At 40.7% G+C, this 7,973-nt stretch overlaps 1 pseudogene across 1 annotated transcript; it reads left to right on the plus strand.

The window, feature by feature from the left end:
- Window positions 1–226: 226 nt before the first annotated feature.
- LOC147634503 (cysteine-rich receptor-like protein kinase 2) lies at window positions 227–3,687 on the plus strand (annotated as a pseudogene). Its single transcript, XR_015266758.1, has 7 exons — window positions 227–1,036; window positions 1,271–1,387; window positions 1,460–1,599; window positions 1,758–1,968; window positions 2,396–2,633; window positions 2,815–2,944; window positions 3,213–3,687. The product of XR_015266758.1 is annotated as a cysteine-rich receptor-like protein kinase 2 (transcript).
- The last annotated feature ends 4,286 nt before the right edge of the window (window positions 3,688–7,973 follow it).

Below are 7,973 nucleotides of genomic sequence, written 5' to 3' on the forward strand. Positions count from 1 at the left end.
AGGACTAACCTTATACCTACTAGATTCATCTCATCGTGAAGTAGGTAAAGTAGTAGCTAAACCGATTGTCTATTATCTAGCATAGAAAAATGCCAAGCCTCACGTATCGTGAGGTCAAAAAGTAAAGGGCAACTTGCATGCACGGTCAAAAACGCGTGAGCAACGTGTAGCAGCAATCAGCTCTACTTTTAAGCCTCTCGTTCCACGTTTATAAACCCTGCCAGAAGATTATACTTCTACAGAATGACTCCATGACTTCACTCATCTTCTCCTCCTCCTCCTCCTTCATCATCAACCTCCTCTTCTTCTTCTTGCCACCAACAATTTTAGCAGTAGACTATCTCGGTGTTGCCTATTATGACTGCCTGCACAATGCCACGTCCAACAACAACAGCCTCAGCACCACATACCAGCACAACTTGGGGTCGGTTCTGCGCAACCTCACAAGCCTCTCTTCCTCTGGGACCAAGTACACCATCGCCTCCACCGGTTCCGGCATCGACAGAGCCTATGCCATCTTTCAGTGCCGCGGAGACCAATCATTGCACGGCTGTTTCGATTGCGTTTCCAATGCTACCAGCACATTGCAGACCCTTTGCCCTTCCTCTATCGGAGCTCGCATCCAGTTAGATGGTTGCTTCCTCCGCTATGACAACCAGTCTTTCTTCACGCCTGATTTCAGTTTTGCGAAAGGCTATTGCTATGCTAATACCAGCGATCCCGTCGCCTTGGCAGCCATTGAGTCGTTGATGGAAAATGTTACCAGGCTAGCTCCCGAAAACGGTGGCTATGCAGCCGAGAGCGCGGAGGGTGAGATATCTTAACGAATCAGAGTGCTCTCAGTGCCTCTCACAGTATCAATGGAGGATACTTTGTGGTTCTACCCTTGGCGAACAATTGCATTTAACCAGTTGCTACTATCGTCACGAGCCTTACAGCTTCTTCACGGCAGCTCCTGCACCTTCCGCTGCGCCCACGCCAACTCCGGCACCACCTGCCGCTGATTCACCGGCCTCAGCCACACACAAAACAGAAGGTGGTATTTCGTACTGTCAATTTGCAGATCAAAGAAACTTTAATGAATCCCCTAATATAATCCCGTCATCGTTATGGGGGTAGCATCTGGATTCAACACTTGAATTAAACCCACAGGCTTTACCTCACCGATCATGATGAATGCTTTTACAACTTCTTAACATTGTCTTATATAATTAGTTTTAATCGAGAGCCGAGGTTTAATTAATCCACAGCCGGTTTCAACTAATTCCAGGGTGGAAAATCGCAATCGTCATCGTCGGCGTTGTTGCAGGGGGAGCTATCTTTGCCACAATTATAGCTCTAGTATATCTCATGCTTGTGCGGCGGCACAAGGCAAAAACAAGAAAAGGTGCTTTTTTTTCTTTTCTTTTTTCAACATATATAACAGCTGTGTGCTCATGCCCGTATATCGTTGGGCCAGATGCGCCTAATTGCAGTGCTCAACCATTAATCTTCCAACCAAAGGCCTACGTATTTTCATTGCATGAATTGGAGGTAGCAACTAGGAACTTCCATCCTGACAACAAACTTGGAGAGGGTGGATTCGGTCCTGTCTACAAGGTATTATTATAACAAGCTATCTATCCATAATTAGTCTCGCGCGGAAAATTAACGATAAAATTCCTTGCCAGCTCTAATTACAAGCAGCGTCAACTGATTCGACTGCTCCTCCTCTTCCTAATGATCCTACTTTGTTGTGCACATGATGCTTAACGCAGGGAACGTTACCAAATGGACAGCATGTTGCAGTTAAAAAGCTATCTTTACGAAGCCAGCAAGGGAGGCGTGAGTTCATGAATGAAGTCAGCCTCATAACCAGTGTACAACACAAAAACCTAATAAAGCTGTTGGGAAGTTGTGTCGAAGGTCCAGAAAGAATTCTAGTGTACGAATATCTACCCAACAAAAGCGTGGACGCACTGTTATTCGGTAATAAGCATGCATTAAGACCCTATTTATACACTGATTAAGAAAAAAGTAATTGATTAAGATGGTAATCAGGCTGAGATGATCGGGGGCAACTAGAGGGACACCCAATAGAGAGAGTGTCAAAAACATCTTAATGCACAATTATATTTTTTTTCTTGATGTGGGCTAGCTATTAATGTCGCACTGTTATTATAAGCATGCATTAAGACCCTAGTTATACACTGATTAAGAAAAAAGTAATTGATTAAGATGGTAATCAGGCTGAGATGATCAGGGGCAACTAGAGGGACACCCAATAGAGAGAGTGTCAAAAACATCTTAATGCACAATTATATATTTTTTCTTGATGTGGACTAGCTATTAATGTACTCCTAATTATCCACTGATTAGACATAGCAAAGCTTGTGATTTCCTATCTTGTGTTCAGGAGATTTGAGGGATGGTAGAACGCTAGACTGGCCTACTCGGTATGGCATAATTTTGGGTATGGCTCGAGGTTTAGCATACCTGCATGAAGAATCTCAGGTCCGCATTATCCACAGAGACATCAAACCCAGCAATATTCTCTTGGACGATCACCTCAACCCAATTATTGCAGATTTTGGCCTTGCTAGACTCGTCTCAGACGAGGAGTCACATATCAACACAAGAGTTGCTGGAACCCTGTAAGTCTTTTGAGGAATTTAAGCAAAATTAATCTTAGAACAATATTACAAGGTCGCTAGGGAGGACAAGGATATATTCAGAGACAGTACTGTTTCTTCTGTAATAGCTACTGCTTTAGCCATGGATCGATGTAGTGTCAAGGTCTTATTAACTGCATATTTTCCATGTGTGGTGAACTAGAGGATACCTCGCCCCAGAGTATGTTATCCATGGAGAGCTCACTGAAAAAGTTGATGTCTTCAGCTTCGGCGTAGTCACCCTTGAGGTCTTAAGTGGAAGGCGAAATTCAAGTGAAAGGCTTCTTGAATTGGTAATGTGATCAGTGCATCTAACACATAGATAGAGCTATGCTAAATAAGCAGATAATATATTGACTCTTTATGTAAAGAGAGACATTCATAGCTTCTTATTACACCTCGTTGGTGTGGGAATCACTGTCAATATTGGGAAGGAGAATAACATGATGTGTTTAGTTTCAATACTAAAAGAGACTAACTTATGTGCACGCATCATCATATTGCACATGTATGTATGAGGAGTTTTACTGAAGCAACCTAGTTTTGTGCATGTTGGTGCAGATGTGGAGATTGTATCAGCAACAACGACAATTGGAGCTAGTAGACCCAAAGCTAGGATCAACTGCCGCCTTTACTGGAGAAGTCATACGTGTAGTTCATGTTGCATTGTTGTGTACTCAAGAGATCGCAGAGCTAAGGCCAACCATGTCCACAGTAACCTTGATGCTTTCTGGGAAGTCTGATATATTGGAAATACCCACCAAGCCAGCATTTGTTGTATTAAGTGACCTCAGAGCACCTTTGGATTCTAGTGATTCCTCTAGCAATCCAGTCAGCCATATTTCTCATAACGCACAGTCCATGAGTGTCGTGGAACCTAGGTAATCCTTCACATACACTCTGCGTCAAGTAATTAAGCTCAACATTGTCCTCAATTCTTGTGTGACAATTGTAAATTAATGAGTCTTTGATCGCCTCAATCTCCACTTCTCACATGGAAGGAAAGGAAACAGTACTACAGTTTCAGTGCTTATAAGCCCATATGAATGAGAACAACTCATTGATATGATATGATATGATATGATTTTCAGGACTTTGGACTAATAGTTTTTCTTTTCAAGCTCTTCAAAACTAGTCAAACACAATTAAAGGGATTTGCTAAGCCCATATGAATGAGAACAAGTCATTGATATGATATGATATGATATGATTTTCCGCAGCATCAGGACTTTGGACTAATAGTTTTTCTTTTCAAGCTCTTCAAAACTAGTCAAACACAATTAAAGGGACTAATAGTTTTTCTTTTCAAGCTCTTCAAAACTAGTCAAACACAATTAAAGGGATTTGCTTGCATGTGTGTTGCTAAGGCCCAGTGAAGTCACCAAATTTTTTCATCTTGTGGAACAAAAGTGTCCTCCCCCAACATTCACACTAACTTAGTAGAATATTGTTAATTTTTTTAGCAAAATCACTATGCTGAAAGATGAGGTGTGATGTAAAAAGGTTCAAAATTCAATCACTCATTTACCAAGCATAGATAAAACCACAGCCTACTTATTATTATAAAAGTTCCAATGTTCTTACAAATGAACAAATCCTAAGAACCCTTAGAAGAGCAAAAGAAATGTAAGCTTTTTCATTGGAACATATGTAAGAAGAGTTCAAGCATAAGCATGCTTGAGCTTCAATATATGAGATCAAAGTTTAAGATTAATCAAAAGTAGTAGAGATGCAAAGTGAAGGAGGATCATTCACCTCCGAGGTCTCTTTTAAGTTAATCTTTCATGTGGGTCTTGGGCCTCTTTTGAGCCTTCATATCACATTACAAATGGTTTAACCATTCACTATAATAACAATTAAAAAAGGCCTTGTTCAGATATTTTTCATATGAAATACCAAATAAAGAATAAGAAAACACAAAGACTAAGCCATGAACTTCCAATATTGAATGTCCTTATGTGGAATTGTTGTACTTTGCGAGAAAGAGTTTATGGGCGGAGAGGAACACCCAAATTCAAGCACACAACAAGTGGACCTAAACCTATTGTATATTGATTTATAAGAAAAGGTTACAAGTGAATATTTTCCAAGTTCAAAATTATACTCAAGTAGATCTCCCTAATCTAAGTCTAAATGTTGCTATTAAGAACAAGTACAAACCCAACATTATTTTAAATCATCAACTTCTATCCGCTCCACATGACTTGTAGATGAGTGCTTTTTATTGTGAGCTCCGAAATGCATGAGATCAGATCCCAAAAAATGAGATAATTAGCGAAGAATCCTAATGTTTTATAAGTTAGGGTAGGAGGGAGAAAGTCCATAAGCTCTACAACCAACATATAACCACACATGGGTACACATAGGATTGTCCATAAAAGACTAGTGGGCAATCCACTCCTAGGTGCCCAAAAAATGTTTTATAAGTTAGGGTAGGAGGGAGAAGGTCCACAAGCTCAACCAAAATATAACAACACATGGGTTCACATAGGGTTGTCCATAAAAGAGTAGCAGTCAATCCACTCTAGGTGCCTTAAAAATGTTATCCTGACACCTAAAAATCCCCTTGAAATTCACCGCCGCAACATGTAGCCTTTCTTCATTTTGCCCATAGGATCATTATAATAAAGATAGAAAGTGTAAGACTAATACTTTAAAATAATGATTTTATTTTATCACACAATAAGTATAGCCTTCATGAAACAATTAATGCCAAAATATTCAAAAATGTGCTTACTAGTATGATGGGGTTTTTTAGAATATTCCTCGTGCTAGAATATGCTAGCCTCTTGATGAGATTGATTTCAAAATGTAAAAGGTAAATCTTGATTATTCTACCTACCTTATCTAAAGGATGCAAACATTTATTTTTATATATTTTGATTTCAAAATGTAGAAGGTAAATCTTGATTATGCTCACTACAACAAAAAGGTAAATGTAGAAGGTAAATCTTGATTATGCTCACTACAACAAAAAGAGGGGTTAGTAACGGTTATAGTGTGGCTTTTATAAAAGGATTTCAAAATGTAGAAGGTAAATCTTGATTATGCTCACTACAACAAAAAGAGGGGTTAGTAACGGTTATAGTGTGGCTTTTATGAAAGGATTTGGAAAAGTGTCAGGGTGTAAGCGTCGCTATTTTTTTGACGCTATAATTGCCGCTATATCCCACGTTATAACCATCGCTATATCCCACGCTATTTTTGCTGCTCAGTAGCACTGTCAAATAAATTTAGCATTGCTATTTTCGTCACCCAGTGGCACTGTTAAAAACATCGGCGTCGCTACTTCCACCAGTCACAACAGCGCTAATAAAAAAGTCAACGCCACTATTTTTGCCGCTCAGCAACATTGATAAAAAAAATGTGAACATCGCTATTTCTGCCGCTCAGTGGCATTGTAAAGTATAGGTTTGCCAAGACTGCACTTTATGTTTATAGCACTATGAGTGCCAAAACAGGGTCAGAGAGATGAAGAGGCACGCATGGCCATAGAGATGGTTAGGACCGAGCACCTACCTCCCGTGCGCACAGGTGGGATAGACGAGCGGTAGTGGTAGTATCGCCACTCGAGTCAATTAGGAGCCTCAAGGGAAGTAGCTATAAGGTTCCGAGATAAGGAGGTGTAAGTATTGTCCTCAAGCTCTGGATCATATAATAGTAATTGAACCCAGAGTAGCTAGGTTAGCACTTATTATTTTTTATCTAGATGTATCTTCTAAGTGACTAAACCCAAAGTATCTAGGTTAGCACTTATACCTTGTCCTTTGTTGTTCATGATATATTCAAATGTATCTTGGTTCCTTACGCTTTGTACTTTGATCATGATATGTTGAAATGGTTCTTTGTACTTATGTGCATGCTTTGGTTTAATAAATTGATGCATTTGTAGTTTATTTCTAAAAGTTTTCAATTAAGCCCTTCTCTTTCCTCCTCTCGCCACCCAAACATCATCCGATATCCATGAAACTTTGTAGGAATGGTGGATGAGCATAGCTCTACATGTCTACAAAGTTTGGTTGCCATCGGATGACATTTGGTTGGTCAAGTGGGGCCTACTGTCCAAAACTCAAGTCTCTTAGTGCTCAAGAGGGTAGGAAAAATCCCACTCTTCCACATTCCATCATACCAATGTTGTCTGATAGCAATGAAACTTTGCACGCATGGGAGGTGGACTTAGCTCCACATGTCTGCAAAGTTTTGTTGCCATCAGATGACATTTGGTTGGTCAAGTGGGTCCCAGTGTGTCCAAAATTCAAGTCTCTTAGTGCTCAAGAGGCTAGGAAAATTCTCGCTCTTCCACATGCCATCATACCCAACGTTATCTAATGGCAATGAAAATTTATAGGCATGGGGGTGGGCTTAGTCCCACTTGCCTACAAAGTTTCATCACCATTGGGTGACATTTGGTTAGTCAAGTGGGACCCAATTCCCAAATTGAAGTCTCTTAGTGCTCAAGAGGCTAGGAAAAATCATGCTCTTCCACATGCCATCATACCCAAACATCGTCTGATGGTGATGAAACTTTGCAGCCACCATAGGGGGTGGCCTAGCCCCCCATTCTTGCAAAGTTTCATCACCATCCACAAGTAATGTTTGGTTGGTCAAGTGGGACCTAGTGCCCAAAATTAAAGTCTGAAAGTTTGCACACATGGAGGGCTAGTCCACCCCCATTCTTGCAAAGTTCCATCACCATCATGAAACATTTGGTTGGTTAACTAGGGTCCAATGCCCAAATTTAAAGTCTCTTAGTTCTCGAGAGGCTAGGAAAAATCCAACCCACCCCCATGCCCAAACTTTGCAGCCATGGGGGGTGGCCTAGCCCCCCATACATGAAAAATCCCACAAAATGATGTTTGGTTGGTCAAGTCGGACATAGTGCCCAAAATTGAAGTCTCTTAGTGCTCGAGATGCTAGGAAAAATCCCACTCTTCCACATTCCATCATACCCAAATGTCATCCGATGGTGATGAAACTTTACAAACATGGGGGGCTAGCCCACCCCCATGCTTGTAAAGTTCCACATGCCATCATACCCAAATGTCATCCGATGGTTGATGAAACTTTACAAACATGAGGCCCGGCTAGCCCACCCCCATGCTTGCAAAGTTTCATCACCATTGGGAAACATTTGGTTGGTTAAGTAGGTCCTAATGTCCAAATTTAAAGTCTCTTAGTGCTCGAGAGGCTAGAAAAAATCTCGCTCTTCTACATGCCATCAAACCCAAATGTCATCCGATGAAAATGAAACTTTACAGGCATGGGGGGTGGGCCTAGACCCACATGCTTTGCAAAGTTTCATCACCATTCGGTGAAATTTGG

This window comes from Cibotium barometz, chromosome 10, assembly GCF_041138505.1.
Source record: "Cibotium barometz isolate CiBa-2024 chromosome 10, ASM4113850v1, whole genome shotgun sequence".
NCBI classification, from domain to species: Eukaryota; Viridiplantae; Streptophyta; class Polypodiopsida; order Cyatheales; family Cibotiaceae; genus Cibotium; species Cibotium barometz.